Source organism: Ovis aries, chromosome 22, assembly GCF_016772045.2.
Source record: "Ovis aries strain OAR_USU_Benz2616 breed Rambouillet chromosome 22, ARS-UI_Ramb_v3.0, whole genome shotgun sequence".
In the NCBI taxonomy this organism is placed as follows: Eukaryota; Metazoa; Chordata; class Mammalia; order Artiodactyla; family Bovidae; genus Ovis; species Ovis aries.
In genome coordinates this window covers 10,627,647-10,650,663 of record NC_056075.1, presented here as the reverse complement: position 1 = coordinate 10,650,663, position 23,017 = coordinate 10,627,647, and positions in this window count along the sequence as shown.

Genomic DNA, 23,017 nt, shown 5'->3' with positions numbered 1-23,017 from the left:
TGGGCTGCGGTCGTCAAATTAACCAACCCTTATAATAGGATGAAATAATCATTTTGTTTCACATGAAGCAAAGAGAAACTGTTCCTTAAGGTGGCTTCTATGGAATAAAACTAATTATTGGAATTTTAGGCATCTAACTAACTTGAAGCAACCAAAATAAAACTACTCATTATTATTTTCTTCAAAATTGAATTACTTATTATTCTTTTAAAGCCAACCTTCTTATATCTGCAACTTCTGTAATCCATTGATTACTGAAATGATGCTCAAGTTTCTTTCCTAAACTTCCTGAATCTACATTATAATTAGGATTCTCAAAGTTGCTTTAGGTTTGGGAGTTTATTCTTGACTCTTCCACCTACCATATTTATGACTTTGGGCAAACATTTAAACTCCCTTTGTTTCAATTTTTTTTTAATCAGAATTATTTTAGTCATTTCCGCTTCATTGCTCTCATAGCATTGTGGGATGAGACTTTTAAATTGCATCAGAACATGAAACTGGTAGCAGGGAGCCCAGATTTCTCAGAAGCTCCCTAATTCCATTTCATGTATCCAGGTGGTGCCCCTTTATGGAACATTGACTTCACTTCAGCCACTATTTTAGAAACTGAATTACAAAGATAAATAGGTCACCACCCTTACTGCCAAGTTGTTCACAGATGGAACAATAGACAGGAAAACAGTGGCAATACAAGATGGTATCTACCAGAGTCTTGTTTTGGACACAATGGAGTTACGGGAATGTAGCCTGAATTTTCGTGATAGTACCACTGAAATTCCCCAGGGAAGCCCGTTCGGAGGTGGTAAAGACTGACCTGACCACACTTATCCTATCCCACACACTAGTCTGAGTGCTAAAGCAGAGCTGCAATCATTATACTCTTCTTTTTTTCCTATTACCTACCTTTTTCTATTATCTGTATCTGGAGATGATTTTTTTCTTCTACCACTATGTCTTCATCAGGGGCATCCCTGGTGAATCAGATGGTAAATAATCTGCCTGCAATGCGGGAGATCTGAGTTCAACCCTTGGGTTGGGAAGATCCCCTGGAGAAGGGCATGGCTACCCACTGCAGTATTCTTGCCTGGAAAATTCCATTAATTAAAAAAAAAAACCTTTATTTCTTTATGTACAGTCCATGCGGTCTCAGAGTCGTACACTTCTTTCTGTCTTCATTACAACCACATTGAGGTTCTAAACTATTCTCTAATCTTTTAGTCTTAGATAATTTAAACAAACTAGCAATGTCTTTCCTGGCAGAGAGAATGACTTCTCAAAGCTGAGGAGGAGGGTGAGTGACCAAATGCTGTCTCTCCCTTTTAAGGCCATCTTATTCCAGGAAGTTGTCTTTTGGTTTTCAACCTACTCTATGTAATTGAATCAAGCCAGCTGTGCTTCCACAGAGTAAAAGATAACTGGATTAATTACAACAGACCAAACAGTAATAAAGCTTGTCTAGAAGGACTTTTAAAGACAAGCTACGGAGGAGCCCGGTGGGCTGCAGTCCGTGGGGTCGCTACGAGTCAGACACGACTGACCAACTTCACTGTCATTGTTCACTTTCATGGATTGGAGAAGGAAATGGCAACCCACTCCAGTGTTCTTGCCTGGAGAATCCCAGGGACAGGGGAGCCTGGAGGGCTGCTGTCTATGGGGTTGCACGGAGTCAGACACAACTGAAGCGACTTAGCAGCAGCATTGTGTAAGCAATTTTTAATTATCCAAAGAATTTAGTTTAACTCTCCTTGCAGTATCTGTAAGTGAAGTTGCTCAGTCGTGTCTGACTTTTTTTGACCCCATAGACTGTAAACTATCAGGCTTCTGTGTCCATGGGTGTATCTGTATGAGGTATACAATTTCTTTCATAAAACTTGTGTTTTAGATATTAATTTGAGGTTGGGGTCCATGGAGTGTTACTTGACTGGAAGACTCAGATATAACTAAATACTACCTTCTAAGTAATAGACATTGAATTACAGCTGAGGACCAAGGGCGTAGCATTTATGCATACATATACTTATTATAAATCTTAGGATAACGGATATATAGCATACAATTTACAAATAAAATAACAATAAGATATACAACATTTTTTCAGGTGTACAGTTAAGTAATTCAGTTATATATATATATTTCAGATTATGTTCCATTGTAAATTCCATGTAACCAGTTCTCAAAGAAGGCCTTCAGTGATTTTGGCTGAACTCTCATATCTGTAGTCCAACTATAGTTACAGATGGCAAAGGAATGTAGTTCTGACAGGGATGTTTATTGATATTTTCATAAGTGTTAATGAGTCAGGTAAAAGTAACTTCACTCTTTCGTTAGTTATCTGACTAACTTATTACTAAATTGGATAATAGTTTTAGAACACTGGGAAAATAATCCTCAATTTTTGGTATTACTCATAACAGTTATGACACTGTTTAAACTTTTAAGTTTAACCCTCAGTGTTAACGTTTCTTAAGACTAGACCAAGGGTTGTCAAACTGCAACCAAATCTACCCACCATCCCAAAACACCTTGGTCTTACTTGAAAGAACGTTTTATTGGAACACAAGCTTATTCATTTATTTCCATGTTGTGTGTGACTTCTTTTAACCTATAGCATGTTTTGATCAGCTGTGACTGGATGGCTTATAAAGTTTTAAATATTTATTATCTGGCTCTTTACTGAAAAAGGGGACTGACCTCTAGTCTAGACAATCAGCAAAACAACAAACCACACTCTGTCCAGTAGTGTTTGCCAGTTTCCATGTTGTAAAACTCCAAGGCTTGTTTTAAGCTTCCAATGCGACATCACTGCATGTAGAGCTGGGAAGAGATTCACAGTAGTAGCACATGATTATATAGAATCTGTACTGTACAGTTGAAATTAGCATAAAGAATTTCAAGGGCATGGGCAATAAAAATACAGTAAAATAATTAGGAAGTGATGAGTTTTGCTTATTGTCTTTATTTTTAATATAATTAACTTGATTTCAAGTTTATGCAATTTACTTTACCTTAGTTTAACAGCGGCCTCGGTAAGTTCCTGAACGTTTTATAATCGGCTTGCAGGATCTGGTCTGAGATGGCTCTGGCACTTCACTGTAAACAGCACCCTTGTGTGTGATGTTCTGCGTTTGCTTGGCTAGCGGATAGGAGAGACTTCAAAAGGAGGTAAGTGGAAGTGTAGCATGGGGGACCCTTGAAAATGAGTAGGAGTTTGACTGAATAAATCATTTTTCTAAACGTTTACTGAAAACCTACAGATGTTGGTTCAGAGCTGGAGCTAGAGAGTTGTGAAGACACAGCCTCGGCCACAAACCTCACAGCTAATGAGAGAGGTAGTCAGCCCGTTAATCAATAGTTTCTCCTACTGTTAGCCCTGTGCCACAGATTTAATGTTGTTGCTGTTTAGTTGTTAAGTTGTGTCTGACTCTTAGGCGATCCCATGGACTGTGGCCGATCAGGGTCCTCTGTCCATAGGATTTCCCAGGCAAGGATACTGGAGTGAGTTGTCATTTTCTTCTCCAGGGGATGTTATCGATCCACGAATTGAACACAAGTCTCCTGCTTGGCAGGTAGATTCTTTAACATTGAGCCACCTGAGATAATTTGTTCAGGCAGTAAGTTGTGCCTGACTCTTTGCAACTACTGGCTGTAAAATTCTCTTGCCAATTTTTTATATTATTAACTATATGCATCAGTGTAAGGTGGAAAGCACCACAACCACAGTTCACAGGTGAGTCAGTGAATTTCAGAATTCAGTTCAGTTCAGTTCAGTCGCTCAGTCATGTCCGACTCTTTGCGACCCCATGAATCGCAGCACACCAGGCCTTCCTGTCTATCACCAACTCCCGGAGTTCACTCAGATTCACGTCCATCGAGTCCGTGATGCCATCGAGCCATCTCATCCTCGGTCATCCCCTTCTCCTCCTGCCCCCAATCCCTCCCAGCATCAAAGTCTTTTCCAATGAGTCAACTCTTTGCATGAGGTGGCCAAAGTACTGGAGTTTCAGCTTTAGCATCATTCCTTCCAAAGAAATCCCAGGGCTGATATCCTTTAGAATGGACTGATTGGATCTCCTTGCAGTCCAAGGGACTCTCAAGAGTCTTTTCCAACACCACAGTTCAAAAGCACAAATTCTTCGGCCCTCAGCCTTCTTCACAGTCCAACTCTCACATCCCAGAATTACAGGGCCATATTGCATAAGACTGATGGAAATAAGAAGTTTGTAAAGTTTTTCAGTTATGAACCATCCTTGGTTTAGTGAATATGAACACTTTATAGAATAGGAGCCAAAAATATCAAGGTATAAAGTCTGTGTAAAGTCTTTTTTATAAAAGGGTCTGAGCCCAGAGAAAAGCCACATCATGTAGTGGGAAAAAATGGGCCTTACCTTTACATGAATGTTCATTCAAATTCCTCCTTGTCATTTCTTAGCTGAATGACCTTGGATGAATTATTTAACTTTTTGAGACTTTCTTCTTTTACTTAAAAGTGAGTAATGGTACATCTATCTCACATAATTATCATGAAGATTACTGGACCATGAAATCTTTGAGATTATGGATTAAATGTCATTTTTTTGTCACCAAGTTGGTTTACAGTATATAGTCATTAAAAGAATGATTGAGTCAGCCATTATGAAGTCATTTAGAAATAGCATTCCCTTTCACTGCAATGAAATAGATCCATGGACATTTTCTTCATCCATGTGACCAAAATAACGACTTACATTAAAAATTTATAAAGGAAAAAAACCCCACTTATGTAAAAGGAGAAGTGAAATTAAATACTCAGTGCATTTGTTAACATGATCCAGTTCCTTCCTGCGGTCACTCATTGTAGATATGTCTGTACCATTTCCTAAAGTCTCAGTTTTCCATTCTGAACAAAATACTTCAGTTTTCCATTCACCGGCAACCATGCTCCATCCTGGTTGTTTATGCCTGCAGAATTCTCATGTGCTAGACTAGTCTGAATTGCTTTTGGTGGGCCCATAGTACAGTATTCTCTTCTATGTTGCTGGTTTCTAGAATTGATATGTATATCAGAAACACAGAGATGTACCAAGAGCAGTCATTATAAGTAATGAAGCCTGTTATATTCTCCTACTCAGCATCTCTGTATTAGCATCAACTTTTAAAAGCTGATAGTGATTTACTGATTCAGGGTTAGGATTAAGTCACTCTTCCATAGGTGATAGGCAGACTAATGCTCTCCACAAAGTGTTCATAACCTATCTACAGAACCTACAAGTGTGCTACATTTCATGGTAAGAGGGTGATATAATGTAATAAAGTTAAGAGTCTTAACATAGGGAAAGTATTCTGGATTATCCAGATGATCCTGGCATAATCACAAAGGTCCTTAAAAGAAGATAAAGGCAGAAGAGTCAGAGAAGGATATGAGGGCTGGAGGTAGAGGTTAAAGTGGTATGATTAATGGTTTTGAAGATGGAAGAAGGGACAATGAGCCAAGGAATCTAGGCAGCTTCTAGAAGCTGTAAAAGGCAAAGAAACAGATTCTTTCATAGAGCCTCCAGAAGAAACACAGCACTGTGTTGGGAGTACTAATTTCTCAACCTGTAAGATCATAAATTTGTGCTCTTTTTAAGCCTCTGTGTTTGTGGTAGCTTGCTACAGCAGCCATCAGAAAGTAACACACCACCCTTTCTCCTCTCCAGTGAATTATACTGACTCATTGCTCCCTCCCCTATCAAGTGTCTACCCTCCTGCCTTGTCTCTCAGGGCCTTTTTCATCTGAACCTACTTCACTATAAAAACCTGAGCACTATTTATTTCTTCCAGTCAGATTGGTGCCATTATGGTACCTCTAAAACCCACAGGACACAATACATGAAAACACACACACACACTCCCCAATCCAGAACAGTCTTCTCTCTACACATCCAGAGTAACCAAATTCTCCGGTTCTGCTGGTCTCAGAGTGGTTCTGTTTCACCCTCAGTGATCTCTCCTGTTACTGATCACTTCTAACTGTTCTATGCAATTTGATATTTGATAACCAAAAGCTTGTGAGAGGGATAGGACACATGGCTTATTTTTTTCTCTTACAATTCCTTTTTACAGAGCTAGATAAATAATCAAACTTGAAAAACACTTGTTTGCTTTAATCATTCTTCTGAGTGCACTGAGCTATCAACTTTGGTTTAGGATTCCGTGTTGTGCCTCAGAGCCTATTAAACTGTTAAGACTTCAAATGTCATAAAACTAAGTATTGTGATTTCTACATCTGTCATGTCACAAAAAGAAGTATATAGTTTCTAAAGAATTTTGATTCTTGTATGTGATTCTGAGTGGTTGCCTAGGCTGTGAGTTTCTGTCTAGTGATAGTTTTATACCCAATATGGCCGTCGAGTTGCTTGCTAACATGGAAAGTCCAAAATCACACACCAATTCTGTACAGATTGAAGTGAAGTGAAGTGTAAGTCACTCAGTCGTGTCCGACTCTTTGCAACCCCATGGACTGTATAGCTCATGGAATTCTCCAGGCCAGAATACTGGAGTGGGTAGCCCTTTCCTTCTCCAGGGGATCTTCCCAACCCAGGGATTGAACCCAGGTTTCCTGCATTGCAGGTGGATTCTTTACCAGCTGAGCCACAATTGGGCCTTGAAAGATACTTATTCTCTGTTCTGTATGAATTGATTACACCAGGCTTGTTATCTCCCTATAACTGAATGGTAAAGCTAGCCAGACATCCTGGAATGTGAAGTCAAGTGGGCCTTAGGAAGCATCACTACAAACAAAGCTAGTGGAGGTGATGGAATTCCAGTGGAGCTATTTCAAATCCTGAAAGATGATGCTGTGAAAGTGCGGCACTCAATAAGCTAGCAAATTTGGAAAACTCAGCAGTGGCCACAGGACTGGAAAAGTTCACTCTTCATTCCAATCCCAAAGAAAGGCAATGTCAAAGAATGTTCAGACTACCACACAATTGCATTCATCTCACACACTTCCAAGCCAGGCTTCAACGGTATATGAACCATGAACTTCCAGATGTTCAAGCTGGTTTTAGAAAAGGCAGAGGAACCAGAGATCAAATTGCCAACATCTGTTGGATCATCAAAAAAGCAAGAGAGTTCCAGAAAAACATCTACTTCTGCTTTTTTTGACTATGCCAAAGCCTTTGACTGTGTGAATCACAGCAAACTGTGGAAAATTCTTAAAAAGATGGGAATACCAGACCACCTCACCTGCATCCCAAGAAATCTGTATGCAGGTCAAGAAGAAACAGTTAGAACTGGACATGGAACAACAGACTGGTTCCAAAATGGGAAAGGAGTACATCAAGGCTGTATATTGTCACCCTACTTATTTAACTTATATGCAGAGTACATCATGAGAAACGCTGGACTGAATGAAGCACAAGCTGGAATCAAGATTTCCAGAAATATCAATAACCTCAGATATGTAGATGACACCACTATTATGGCAGAAAGTGAAGAGGAACTAAAAAGCCTCTTGATGAAAGTGAAAGAGGAGAGTGAAAAAGTTGGCTTAAAGCTCAATGTTCAGAAAATGAAGATCATGGCATCTGGTCCCATCACTTCATGGAAAATAGATGGAGAAACAGTGGAAACAGCGTCAGACTTTATTTTTGGGGCTCCAAAATCACTGCAGATGGTGACTGCAGCCATGAAATTAAAAGACGCTTGCTCCTTGGAAGAAAAGTTATAACCAGCCTAGATAGCATATTAAAAAGCAGAGACATTACTTTTCCAGCAAAGGTCTGTCTAGTCAAGGCTATGGTTTTCCAGTAGGCATGTATGAATGTGGCAATTAGACTATAAATAAAGCTGAGCCCTGAAGAACTGATGCTTTTGAACTGTGGTGTTGGAGAAGACTCGTGAGAGTCCCTTGGACTGCAAAGAGATCCAACCAGTCCATCCTAAAGGAAATCAGTCCTGAATATTCAAGGACTGATGCTGAAGCTGAAACTACAATACTTTGGCCATCTGATGAGAAGAACTGACTCATTTGAAAAGACCCTGATGCTAGGAAAGATTGCAGGTGGGAGGAGAAGGGGACAACAGCAGATGACATGGTTGGATGGCATCACGGACTCAATGGGCATGAGTTTGAGTGAACTCTGGGAGTTGGTGATGGACAGGGAGGCCTGGTGTACTGTGGTCCATGGGGTCTCAAAGAGTCAGACACGACTGAGCGACTGAACTGAAAGCTAGTCTGGTTTACTGTTAACTTGCAAAATAGTACCAACTGACTTTGCTTCTGTAAGTAGCATTTTCCTTATTTGGAATGATGTTCTGAATGTACTTGCACAACTGTTTTGTTCTCTCTCTCCATCTCTCATGAAATTCAAGCATCCTCTTCCGCCTTCTTTATTTATAATCTCATTAGTATTATCCTTGAAATCTGACATTTGCAGACATGAGGTGTCAACCTACTAATGACAAATGAACCCTTATATTAGACTTATTTTTCAACAGAGTAAAAATAGATGAAGTGGAGGCAATGGCAACAGTCCCTGCTGACTACCCCAAAATTCTTACAGTGACCACTTCCTCCATGTGACTTACATAACGTCTTTGCTCAGCTTCAGCTATCATCATTTGGGATTCTACTGCCTCTTAAAGGAGGAATAACTATGGAAATTTGCCTCTTATGATGAAACAAAACTCTCCAGTGCTGACCTGATTAGATCACTCATCTTCAAAACCCATATACAAAGGAAGCGAAATTAGTTAAAATGATTCTGACCTCTTTAGGAAGAAATGCATTGCATTTTATTTAAAACAATTTCTATGTTTAAAAACAAAACAAAACACAAATGAGAAAGTGAACAGTCCAGCCATATGGAGACTGGATGACTCGTAGGCAGCCCCATCTCAAAGGGTTCATTTACTTACCTACAGAGGAACTGCTCTCACAAAGAGCTGACTAGATATGTCTATGTCATTGGATTTCAGGAGGAAGCAGGGGCAAGAGGGAGCTCCAGAATTTTGCCAGTGGGCCTCTATTAAGTTTCTTGCTTACAAGTGACAGAAACTCAGTTTAAACTAGGTTCAAGAGAAATAATATTTTATGGATTTATTGGATATCTTAGTCAGGAGTAGGACTCATCAGTTCAGTTCAGTTCAGTCGCTCAGTAGCGTCCGACTCTTTGCGACCCCATGAATCAGATATGCCTAAATATACTCAAAGGATATCATTAAAAGCCATCTCTTTCTATCTCTCAGCTCTGCGTTCTTATTCGTTGGCTTCATTCTCAAGCAGACTCTCCCATCATCCTGACAAAATGTTTTGTTGTTGTTCAGTCATTCAGTCACGTCCCACTCTTCACAACACCATGAAATGTAGCACACCAGGCTTCCCTGCCCTTCACCATCTCCCAGAGCTTGCTCAAACTCACGTCCATTGACTCAGAGATGCCATCCAACCATCTTGTCCTCTGTTGTCCCCTTCCCCTCCTGTCTTCAATCTTTCCCAGCATCAGGGTCTTTTCTAAAGAGTAGGCTCTTTGCATCAGGTGGCCAAACTGTTGGAGCTTCAGCTTCAGCATCAGCCCTTCTAGTGAATATTCAGGACTGATCTCCTTTAGGATTGACTGGTTTGATATCCTAGCAGTCCAAGGGACTCAAGAGTCTTCTCCAACACCACAGTTCAAAAGCATCAATTCTTCGGCATTCAGCCTTCTTTTTGGTCCAGCTTTCACATCCATACATGACTGCTGGAAAGACCATAACTTTGACTAGAAGGGCTTTTGTTGGCAAAGTAATGTCTCTGCTTTTTAAAATACTGTCTAGGTATATCATAGCTTTTCTTCCAAGAAACAAGTGTCTTTTAATTTCATGGCTGCACTCACCATCTGCAGCAATTTTGGAGCCCAGGAAAATAAAGTCTGACAAAATGTTTACTCACTGCAAAATACTTGTCCTTGCTCATATCTTTACAGCTCAGAAACCATGCTGAAAAGAGAGATTATTGTTGCCAAAAGTTTTTATTTGTTTGTTTTTGATTCCACCTACAAGTGAGGTCAAATGTTGTTTCTTCTCTGTCTGACTTATTTCTCTTAGCATAATGCTTTCAAAGTCACCCAGACTGTCTAAAAAGATAAAACTTCCTTCTTTTTAATGGCTGAGTAATATTCTCTTGTATATATATACCACATCTTTACCCATTCATCTGCTGATGGACACTTTGGTTGTGTCCATGTCTTGACTATCATAAATAATGCTGCTGTGAACAAGGTGTTGCTGCTGCTGCTGCTAAGTCGCTTCAGTCGTGCCTGACTCTGTGCGACCCCATAGACAGCAGCCCACCAGGCTCCCCCTTCCCTGGGATTCTCCAGGCAAGAACACTGGAGTGGGTTGCCATTTCCTTCTCCAATGCATGAAAGTGAAAAGTGAAAGTGAAGTCGCTCAATCATGTCCGACTCTTAGTGACCCCATGGACGGCAGCCCGCCAGGCTCCTCTGCCCATGGGATTTTCCAGGCAAGGGCACTGGAGTGGGGTGCCATTGCCTTCTCCTCCTTTCAAATTAGTGTTTTTGTTTCCTTTGACTAAATACCCAGAAGTGGAATTGCTGTATCATATGACAGTTCTATTTTTAATTTTTGAGGAACCTCCACAATGTTTTACAGAGTGGCTATACCAACTTACATTCTCTCCAGCAGTGTACAAAGGTTCCCTTTTTCTCCACATCCTCATCAACTCTTGTTATTTCTTGTCTTCTTGATAATAGCCATTCTAACAGGTGTGAGGTGATATCTTACTATGACTGTGATTTGCATTTCCCAAATGATTAGTGATGCTGAACACCTTTTCATGTGCCTTTTGGCCATCTGTGTGCCTTCTTTGGGAAAAATGTCTATTCAGTTCCTCTGTGCATTCTTTTAATTGGATCATATAATCATATAGAGTCCATATGTTTAGGTTTAATGTTCAAACCCCCAAATTGCATGGTATACATGCATGCCAACTCCTGGTATACATAGTCTTGGAATGCATACTTAAATAAGTATGTATTTTATTTCACTCTTTCCAATTTTCTGGACACTAATGTTTTCTTTGTCTGAATCCCAGGAATTTTCTTTTCTTTTTAAGTCCTACTCTTCTCACAACAAGACTAACCCCAGATTCTTTTAATACTTTTTTCTGACTCATTATCCTTTCCTCTTACTCTAGACACTTGAGTTCCTTTGCCCTTCACCCCCACTGTTCTCTATTCTAGAATTTTTAAAAATTTCTTTTAATTTTGAAGATTAATAGATTCTTTGGGGAGGGTCATTAAAAATCATTTTCTTTCACACTTGACTTTTTATTCCCAAGTCCAGAAAATTTCAAATTGTGGTATTATGTGTGTGATTTGCAACATGTTTACGAATCTGTCCTCCTCACTAACTAAACCAGTTACCTTGAGAACAGGCAGTGGCTTCCATCTCTCTAACTCTATTAATTGGCACAATTCTGAACACAGAATAAGAGGAGTTAACTGAATGAATACATTTCATAAGCAGTCAGACACATTCCAAAAAGATCTACCTGTTACATTTGTTTGAAAAATGGGTTATACAGATGAATGAAAAATTAGTGAAATTTTAATATAGGCAAATTAAGATTCAGTTAAGCCTTGATTCTTATTTACAAGAATGCCTTTGTTTGCATTATCCCTTAAAGTCCGGATTTTCATTCTGATTGTTGTTGTTTAGCCCCTGTCACGTACGAATCTCTGCAACCCATGGACTGCAACACACCAGGCTCCCTTGTCCTTCACTATCTCCCTAAGTTTGTTCAAATTCATGTCCATTGAATCAGTGATATTATCTAATCATCTCATCCTCTGCCACCCTCTTCTCCTTTTGCCGTCATCTTTCTCTGCATCAGGGTCTTTTGCATTGAGTTAGCTCTTTGAATCAGGTGGCCACAGTAATGGAGCTTCAGCTTCAGCATCAGTCCTTCCAGTGAATATTCAGGGTTTCATTCTGATAACTCCTCTCCAAATATCAATAGTATCCATATCTTCAGTGTTCAACTCAAATGCACCTAGATTCTTCCTTGATTACTCCAAATATAGATGGTCTCTTGAGAGAGTCAATTCCTAGGCAGGTTGATAAGAAGTCCGGGGTCTCCAAGAAGGAGAAAGGGGTCCAGAGCCCTCAAGAAGGAGAAAGGCGTCTGGGGCTTTGAAGGAGAAAAAGACAAACTTTTTTCTATATTGCTTTGTCTTAGTCAATATAACAATGTATCTTGCTCAAGGACATGTTTCTCCTTTACAAGGACCTACTGACTAATCTTGTTATCTTAAGTATGTTGTGGGAGTTGGTCTGGTAAAACTATATAAGGCCTTGATAGGACCACTCTTGCCTGGAAAATCCCATGGGCAGAGGAGCCTGGTAGGAGGCAGTCCATGGGGTCGTTACGAGTCGGACGCAACTGAGTGGCTTCACTTTCACTTTTCAATTTCATGCACTGGAGAAGGAAATGGCAACCCACTCCAGTGTTCTTGCCTGGAGAATCCCAGGGACAGAGGAGCCTGGTGGGCTGCTGTCTATGGGGTCGCAGACAGTCAGACACGACTGAAGCGACGCAGCAGCAGCAGCAGCAGCAGCAGCAGCAAAACTAGTAAGTGGGGCACTCTGTCCCCCTTCTGATGTCTATGTCAGAAGCTTTCACTGTCCCTTTTCGTACTTTAATAAAACTCTGCTACACAAAAGCTCTTGAGTGATCAAGCCTGGTCCCTGGTCCTGAAGCTAAATCTTTGGAGATCGTGAATCTGACATCGTTCACCGTAAACAATCACTCTCTTCCTTCTTTGAATTCCTGTCGCGCACTGTATTCCTTTTGTGATAATTACCCACAAATCAATGAACCCACCATAGCGCCCTGGGTTCCTGCCATTGGTGAATTCACTTTAGTATAAACTTAAGACTGTAAACGTCCTGTGGAGAACATAAGCCTATTTAATTTACCTTTGTAGCCTGTCTCTCTGCAAACATAGAATTTTGATCTGGGCTAGAGATGAGTAGATGTTTGCTGAAAAAAATAACATCAAGTTAGATTTTTTTCTGTTACCCAACTGAACCCTAGGCAGTTGCACATATAATACAGCTTCTGGAAGGAAAACAGTGTTACATTTGAGGAGGGCTTAAGTTTATTCTTACCCTTTCATTTTCTGAAGCTAATAAGTATGTTACATAGGATTCTTTGTCCCTTGAAAAGTCCATTTTGTTTTCTCAGGTACAGCTTGTCAGAGTTAGCTGGAGATCCATTAGTCAAAGTTTTATACTCCAGTTTAGAACTTTAGGCAATGTCTATCTAATGCTTGGCATTAAAACTAAAGACTGAGTTTCTTTTTTTCAAGATTTTTTAAAATGTTTATTCATATTTTATTTATTTATTTATGGCTGTGCTGGGTCTTCATTGCTGTATGGGCTTTCCCTGCTATGTGCTAAGTAGCTGCAGTCATGTCCAACTGTTTGTGACCCCATGCACTATAGCCCACCAGCTTCCTCTGTCCATGGGGTTCTCCAGACAAGAATACTGGAGTGGGTTGCCATTTCCCTCTCCAGGGAATCTTCCTGACCCAGGGATCGAACCCACATCTCTTATGTCTCCTGCATTGTCAGGCGAGTTTTTTTTTTACTACTGAGCCAACTGAGAAGCCCTGGCTTTCTCTAGTTGCAGTGAATGGAGGCTACTCTCTAGGAAGGAACACAAGCTTCTCCCTGTGATGGGCTGGCTTGTTGCAGAGTGCAGGCTGTAGGGTGTGAGGGCTTCAGTAGTTGCAGCGCGTGGGCTCAGCAGCTGTGGCACATGGGCCTAGTAGCCTCAAGGCAGGTGGAATCCTCCTGGATCAGAGGTTGAATGCACTTCTGCATTGGCAGGTGTTCTCTCCACCACTGAGCCACCAGGGAGGCCTGCAGAATCTTTTTTTTTTTTTTGATGTGGACCATGTGCTCAGTCACTTTAGTCGTGTCCGACTCTGTGATCTCATGGACGGTAGCCCACCAGGCTCCTCTGTCCATGAGATTCTACAGGTGTGTGTGGACCATAGACCATGTTTAAAGTCTTTATTGAACTTGTTACACTGTTACTTCTGTTTTTAGGTTTTGGTTTTATAACTATGAGGCATGTGGGATCTTACCTCCCCAACCAGGGATCAAAGTTGCATCCCCTGCTTTGGAAGGGGTAGTCTTAACCCTTGGACCACCAAGGAAGTCCCCCAAACCTACTATACTAGGAATGGGTTTATGTCAGGAAAAGGAAGTGGTAGAAATAAACCATGACTCTTCCATATAGGAAAGAAAGGGCAATTTGTTGTGAGACTACTAGTTCTAGGGAATTAGGTGTGGAAAGACAGAAGAGAAATAGAAGTGATACCCTAATCTGATAAACAATCCACATCACTTAAACAAACACAAACCATTCTATGGAATCCTTTAATGATGATAACTATCATACATAAACCAATTTGTGTATGTTGAGAATAAAACAAAAATCTTCTAGGAATACTGGAACTACAGTAACATAAATCCAGGGATTTTGCATTCAATATTATTTTTATGATCATTTTCAATTCAAGAAAGACAAATAAACAACAAAAGCAATTATTGGGCATGGTTTTATGGCAGGCATTTTTTAATACAAGTTTGAAGATACAAAACTGAATAAGAATTAGGTTGACATCACTCAAAGAAAGCTTGTAATTTGGTGGTATGAGGGTAACTCTCCTCCCAAGTTCAGTGGGATAATTATTTTTATAAGATGGAGAAGGCAATGGCACCCCACTCCAGTACTCTTGCCTGGAGAATCCCATGGATGGAGGAGCCTGGTAGGCTGCAGTCCATGGGGTCGCAAAGAGTCGGACACGACTGAGTGACTTCACTTTCACTTTTCGATTTCATTCACTGGAGAAGGAAATGGCAACCCACTCCAGTGTTCTTGCCTGGAAAATCCCAGGGATGGCGGAGCCTGGAAGGCTGCTGTCTATGGGGTCACAGAGTCAGACATGACTGAAGTGACTTAGCAGCAGCAAGATATTAATGAAGATTTATGTCCTAAAGATATAAACAAGATGCTATATGAATACAAGGAAAACTTTTAGGGAAAGAATTTGAAGTTCCTCAGTGACAGAATGGGTGTGTTTATTAATCTTCATATGCTAAGACCAGACATGAAGAAAGCCTTCAAAAATGATGATTGAATTGAAGTGAGGATTGGCAATGAAGAATGGATAGTTAGAGATTTAGGAATTAGAGATTAAGATTAACATGATTTGGATGAATCCTTCCAGTTAGCATTCTCCCCTGTGGGGCACTTGATGGCTAAATTGAGTAAAAGGGCTACAATATTAATCCTTGGCATCGTCTAAGTAATTCTGTGAATACATTTTTTAAGCTCCCTTTTATAGAATAGAAATATGAGCTCCAGAGAAGGAAATGACATGATTATTAAGATAAGATTTTGCACCACACCCCATTCTTACAAATTTAATTTCCTTCCTGATTCCAGCTACCACTGAAACCTTACAAACGTAATATTAGAATCAACCTTCTAGTTGCCCCAGCCTGAATACATCCTGCCGTGGAGAGTTATACTTTTTTTCTGCTTCCTGGTCACCAGGGTTTAACATCTACAAGTCCACAGTCTGTTAAAACCTTCTTATAGTCTGTATTGAAATTCCGACCGTCATGTCCTATTTCCCTAATCAGCTTGAGAATGAAGCAAAGTAAAGCAAGTGTTACTTAGTCATGTCCAACTCTTTGCGACCCCATGGACTGTAGCACACCAGGCTCCACTGTCCATGAAATTCTCTAAGCAAGAATAATACTAGGGTGGGTAGCCATTCCTTTCTCCAGGAATCAAACCTGGGTCTCCTGCCTTACAGGCAGATTCTTTACAGTCTGAGCCATGAGGGAAGACCCTGAGAATGAAAGCCAGGCTTAATTCATCTGTATCCTTAATTTCTAATGCATTGACATGTTTTCTGAATTAATAAAACAGCAAAACATAATTGCTCTTAGATGGAAGATGCCTGATTTCCTGCCATTAGCTGTTTCATCTGCTATCTTAGTTTGTCAGCATTTATTTTCCTCAGAAGCCCCGGTTCTCTAAACTCTATGTGTCATATGCCTTCTAACAAAAATACTCACTGGATTATTGAGTATATTAGAGCTCCATTTTCATTGAGATAAAATTGACGTCTAGCATTATATTAGTTTCAGGGGTGCAATATAATAATTTGATATTTGTATATATTGAAAAATAATAAATCTTGTTAACATCCATAACCGCACATAGTTACAAAGTATTTTGAGTGATGGGAACTTTTCAGAGGTACTCTCCTAGCAACTTTCAAATATACAATGCAGTATTATTAATTATAGCCACCATACTGTATGTGATAGTCCCAGGATTAATTTATTTTATGACTAGAAAATTGTACCTTTTGACCATCTTTAGTTTAACTTTAAGTTTCAGTATCACTTTTTTATTCTCTTATTTTCAACTTTGAAATATTTGACTATGAACAGAAAGTATAGAATGCACCATCTTTCTGAATTCAAATCCTTCTTCCCGAACTATATTCATTCATTGCATTTTTAAAATTTTAAGTTTTAAATTGAAGTAGTTGATTTACAGTGCTGTGTTATTACTGCTGTACAGCAAAGTGATTCATTCATATGTATGTATTGTTGTTTAGTCACTAAATCATGTCTGACCCTTTGCAACCCTATGGAATGCAGCCCACCAGGCTTCCCTGCCCTTCACTATCTCCTTGAGTTTGGTCAAACTCACGTCCATTGAGTTGGTGATGCCATCCAATCATCTCATCCTCTGTCAACTCCTTCTCCTCCTGCCCTCAATCTTTCTCAGCATCAAGGTATGTATATACATTTTTAAATATATATATATTCTTTTCCATTATCATAGATATTGAATATAGTTCTCTGTGCTATGCAACAGGAACTTGTTGTTTATATTCCATTTTTTCTCTGTTCTAATTGAAAGATAGTTGATTTACAATGTTCCCCACCTTTTTAGCAGGGCTGAGTGAGGATAAACTCAGTCTTTGACAATGCCTCTTGTTTCCCTTCACTCAGGTACAACAGTTTGGATGGTATAGAATTCTCGGACCACATTTGCTAGATCCTCCCAAAATGAAAGTGGCTTTGAGTCACAGCCTGGTGCATGAGGACAGCATCTCAATATATTTCAACCAAAGTGTTTGTTTAAGGAGATGTGATGATGATGATGCGTGTGCTCAGTCATGTCGGACTTATTTAAGGAGAAATTTTAAATTCATTTATAAACTGCATTGTGTCCTCACCCCTTTGAGTTATTTATTCAGAATGCTTGTCATTAGATTTCTCCCTCTTGTTTATTTTTCTTCCACTCATGTAACTGCTGACTCATGAACTGTGAATTTGGTAAGTTATTTTAGGCACCTTACTTGACAGAACATCAAATTAAACTTCCAGGGAAGTTTTATGAAAAGGAGTGGTATGGAAGAAAGGACACCAAACTGAGCCCAGGAAACCACTTGTCCAAGTACTGACTCTGATATTTACAAGCCACACCAACATTAGCAAGTCACTTCTTCTCTCTGGACCTTACTTCCTGTATCTGTAAGATTGGTGGTTGACCTAAATGATTCTGCATGATTGTTCCATATTTCTAAGTGGAGGATAAAATCTGACAAATGGTAACTTCCACAGTAGGGAAGAACAACTGGTAAGTCCACAGATTTTAGTTCTGTGTACATTTTTATATTAGCTGGTCCTTGGCATCTTCTCTGAGTTTAAGATCATAAGAGGATGTGGAAAAACATCCTTCTTTCTACAAATCCATGTGCATGTGGGGCAACAGGTGTTGGCTTTCTGTCTGGGTCCAGCCCCGGTGGATCCAGGGTAATTCGAAGTGGGGATGGAGTCAGCATCCTAGGAAAGAGCTATTTAATTAGAAATATAAAGAGAGATTAGGAAAGAATAGTGTAGTAGGAAAATTAGTGGAGAAAAGAGGCTGAATAACTTGGTTTACATGGAATACCAATAAAACTTCGAGACAAGACGTTTGCACCACCTACATAGGCCACAGGCATCCTCCCGTTCTCCCGAAGGAGAGGAGACACTAAGGCTTCCCCGGTCGGATCTTAGAAGCCCAGGCATAATTAGCAGGCTTGGTGGGCATCCACGCTCCAGATGGGAATTCAGCCAGAAAAACAGAGAACAAGAAAGAACAACATGGGGGAATCAGTCTTTCCAGGAACTGATCCGATTTCTTTATTTTGCAGGTTTGCTTATATACCTTTTGTTACACATAGAGACAAATGGAAATTTCAAAGTCACGTGGGGGTCAGCAGTCCTAACCTTTATCAAGATCAGGTGCTTCATATAAATGTATACAAAAGGTCTTAGGTGGCTTTACATCATCTTCTGGCTGGGGAGCCTGCTAACATTTTACGGCCCTTTCTTTCTGATAATTGTCAGTCAACCAGAAAACTTATTTTCCAGGGGTGATTTTTCTTTAAACCAGGCGCCACCCTCCAAAGGTACCAGATAAGTTGCATTCCTATAAGGTGAGGGTGCAGGGGGTTATAATCAAGAAAGGAATTTACTTAGCCTAAGGTTTAACATGATTAATATCAAAGGTTAATACTTATTTCCCCTATATGCTAGTTATATTCATTAATGTGTATAAGGGCAGGGAATATGGAGACTTGGCAGCAAATATTGGCCCAACAAATGAAAACCCTTCACCACTAGTACTATACTAATAATTTTCTAACTTCCCAAAAGAGTCTGTATTTAGAAAGTTTAAAACATCTTGTGCCTCTCACGGTTGGGAGGCTGTGAACAATCACATGTGGCCGGACGAACCTGCTCAGGCAGGCTAGAGAACCTTCAGAGGAGTTTGTAAGCTGAAACACTCTTGTCACGCCCAGGAATTTTTATTAACGGGAGCTGTAAGTTAACTCCTTCTCCGAGAGAGGTAGTGGGGGACAGCCCCCCGTAAAGTCAGAGGTTTAGGTAAGAGCATAAAGCAGTAAAGTAGGCAGACTCTGGTTTTGGGGGTAGATGCTCGGGAACAGGGTGTCTCCTGAGGCTCGATCCCGCCTTTGTGTATGCCGAGCCTCTGTCCTCACGACCTTTGCCACGGGCGGAGTTCCTCACGCTGGCTCCTGGCAGCTTTCTGCCCCTCACCTCTTCCGTCTTTTTCTTTATTTTTGGGCACGCTGGGTTTTTGGTGCAATACACAGGCTTTTTCTAGTTGTGGCAAGTGGGAGTTACTCTCTAGCTGCAGTGCACAGGTTTTTCACTCTGATGGCTTCACGTGTTTTGGAGCCCCAGCTCTAGAGAGTGGGCTTAATTTGTTGTGGTGCCTGGGCTTAGTTGCTATACAGCATGTGGACTATTCCTGCACCAGAGATTAAACTCTGTCCCCTGCATTGACAAGTGGGTTCTTTACCACTGGACCACCAAAGAATTCCCTCACCTCTTCCTTCTTATTCATATTCTCCAATTTTCATTCAAAAGAGCCATAAAATAATCAGGAGCCTGGGCTGTTCAAGGCCTGAAAAGGGATAGGGCTTTAGATTCCATCCACTGTATAGGAGTGGACTCACTTTGAAAACATGAGTATGGCTTGGGGGAAAAATAGACGTATGCAAATATGAATTACAAGTGTGCTCTCACCAAGTTCTGTGAAACTTTGGGATCAAGGTCACTTTGCTATGGGATTCCACTTGAATGAGGGTAAGAGGAGGAAAGAGAGAGAGAAAAAAAGGAAACATGGCAAAATGCTAGTAAGTTGCTGAATCTAAAGTGCATATGGGGGTTTATTCTGATTTTTGGAGTTTTAAAGTCAGTGGAAACAAACAGAGATCTCAAAATTGTTTTCCTTAAAACTATCCATTTCTGCTTACTTTCCACGAAGTTTTCCTCTGCAGTAGTTCTGCTATTCATACTTCTAATTCCTTTCCTTCTCCCTTTCCAATGCCCTGTAGACTGATCCATTTTCTTCTCACTCCTCAGACAGGTGGAAAGTACTTTCTGCTTATGCAATAGTCTGCAGATCCAGGTTCCTGGAGAAACATCTAAATTATCAGGGACATCTAGATTAGAGAGGTTGGAAGCCTGGTACCCAGGAAGCAGGTCAGTTTGCTCTTAGAAACCTGTTAACAGAAAGCAGTTGGTGGCATCTGACAAGTGAGTTTGAACTTCAAGGACCATCTGTAGCAAAGAAGTAAAGATGGTGGATTTCTGGTTTTCACTTTCAGGACCTTTTCTCCCTTATTTTAGCATTTCCTCATCAAATATTTTATTTTGTTAATTTTCACTTCACTGCCCTTTTACTAAGTACCTACCACATGACAGGCACATACTGAGTATATGGAAATGGATGAGAACTGGTTCCTATCCTCAAGTCAGAATCTCACTCTTTCTGAATTCCCCATTGCATTGGAGTGGAATAAGTAAGACTTCTTGAGTTGACTCTTTGAGGTCAGGTGAAGACAGGTGACAGTTAACTCTCAGAAGTGATTCTAGTGGCATCATTTGAGGTATTGGTGTGTGAGAGATGAAGGCTGCTCAGAGAAGGGGTCTGAGAGCTTTCTCATCAGTCAGTACCCAGTTGCTCCCTCTGTTTATGTGTTGTAATCAGAGAAAAGACATCAGGCAAAGATAACAGAATCCAGTGTCATGATAATGGGAGAAGGAAGAGACTAAAACTCTGGGAAGTAAGATTTCTCTTTGGAGAACAGAAGGATATTCCACATAAAAAGATGTCATTGAAACAAAAGACTAGGTTAGTTGTTCCAGAGCCTATGAAAGTGACTATGAGTTACATCCAGGCTAGCTGCCAAGGAAGTTGGCATGCTTAATTCTTGAGGCATGTCTCATTTATTTTTTCAATATTTTAATGATCTTGGTTACTAATTCATTCCAGTATGGGAATTCATGCCTAAGAGGCTTTGGGCAATATTTTCCAAATGGTGAGTTAACAAGGAATTGATAATGCTTATGATGAAAAGGTAGAACATCTTTGGGTGCTGTTATTTTCATAGCATAAATTGAGAAGATCTTTAGATTTACTCAGTTGAGACTCTAGTTGAAAATCCGCCTGGAATTTCAAGTCTTGCTTTGTTCTCTAATGATATTTTTATTTCCATGTTTCAATCTTGACTTTAACTGTGTGAGTTCTTCTGGCCAGTTCTTTCTTAACCTGTATTCATTCAGTTCAGTTCAGTCGCTCAGTTGTGTCCGACTCTTTCCGACCCCATGAATCGCAGCATGCCAGGCCTCCCTGTCCATCACCAACTCCCGGAATTCACTCAGACTCACGTCCATCGAGTCAGTGATGCCATCCAGCCATCTCATTATCTGTCGTTCCTTTCTCCTCCTGCCCCCAATCCCTCCCAGCATCAAGGTCTTTTCCAATGAGTCAACTCTTCGCATCAGGTGGCCAAAGTACTGGAGTTTCAGCTTTAGCATCATTCCTTCCAAAAGAAATCCCAGGGCTGATCTCCTTCAGAATGGATTGGTTGGATCTCCTTGCAGTCCAAGTGACTCTCAAGAGTCTTCTCCAACACCACAGTTCAAAAGCATCAATCCTTCAGCACTCAGCCTTCTTCACAGTCCAACTCTCACATCTTTACATGACCATAGGAAAAACCATAGCCTTGACTAGATGGACCTTAGTTGGCAAAGTGATGTCTCTGCTTTTGAATATGCTATCTAGGTTGGTCATAACTTTCCTTCCAAGGAGTAAGCATCTTTTAATTTCACGGCTGCAGTCACCATCTGCAGTGATTTTGGAGCCCAAAATAATAAAGTCTGACACTGTTTCCACTGTTCCCCATCTATTTCCCATGAAGTGATGGGACCGGATGCCATGATCTTCGTTTTCTGAATGTTGAGCTTTAAGCCAACTTTTTCACTCTCCTCTTTCATTTTCCTCCAGAGGCTTTTTAGATCTTCTTCACCTTCTGCCATAAGGGTGGTGTCATCTGCATATCTGAGGTTATTGATATTTCTCCCGGCAATCTTGAGTCCAGCTTGTGTTTCTTCCAGTCCAGCGTTTCTCATGATGTATTCTGCATAGAAGTTAAATAAGCAGGGTGACAATATACAGCTTTGACGCACTCCTTTTCCTATTTGGAACCAGTCTGTTGTTCCATGTCCAGTTCTAACTGTTGCTTCCTGACCTGCATACAGATTTCTCAAGAAGCAGGTCAGATGGTCAGGTATTCCCATCTCTTTCAGAATTTTCCAGTTTCTTGTGATCCACACAGTCAAAGGCTTTGGCATAGTCAATAAAGCAGAAAGAGATGCTTTTCTGGAACTCTCTTGCTTTTTCGATGATCCAGCGGATGTTGGCAATTTGATCTCTGGTTCCTCTGCCTTTTCTAAAACCAGCTTGAACATCAGGGAGTTCATGGTTCACGTATTGCTGAATCCTGGCTTGGAGAATTTTGAGCATTACTTTACTAGCGTGTGAGATGAGTGCAATTATGCGGTAGTTTGAGCATTCTTTGGTATTGCCTTTCTTTGGAATTGGAATGAAAACTGACATTTTCCAGTCCCATGACCACTGCTGAGTTTTCCAAATTTGCTGGCATATTGAGTACAGCACTTTCACAGCATCATCTTTCAGGATTTGAAATAGCTCCACTGGAGTTCCATCACCTCCACTAGCTTTTTTCGTAGTGATGCTTTCTAAGGCCCACTTGACTTCACATTCCAGGATGTCTGGCTCTAGGTGAGTGATTACACCATCATGAATGTCGTGGTCTTGAAGATTTTTTTGTGCAGTTCTTCTGTGTATTCTTGCCACCTCTTCTTAATATCTTCTGCTTCTGTTAGGTCCCTACAATTTCTGTCCTTTATCGAGGCCATCTTGGCATGAAATGTTCCCTTGGTATCTCTAGTTTTCTTGAAGTGATCTCTAGTCTTTCCCATTCTGTTGTTTTCCTCTATTTCTTTGCATTGATCACTGAAGAAGACTTTCTGATCTCTTCTTGCTATCCTCTGGAACTCTGCA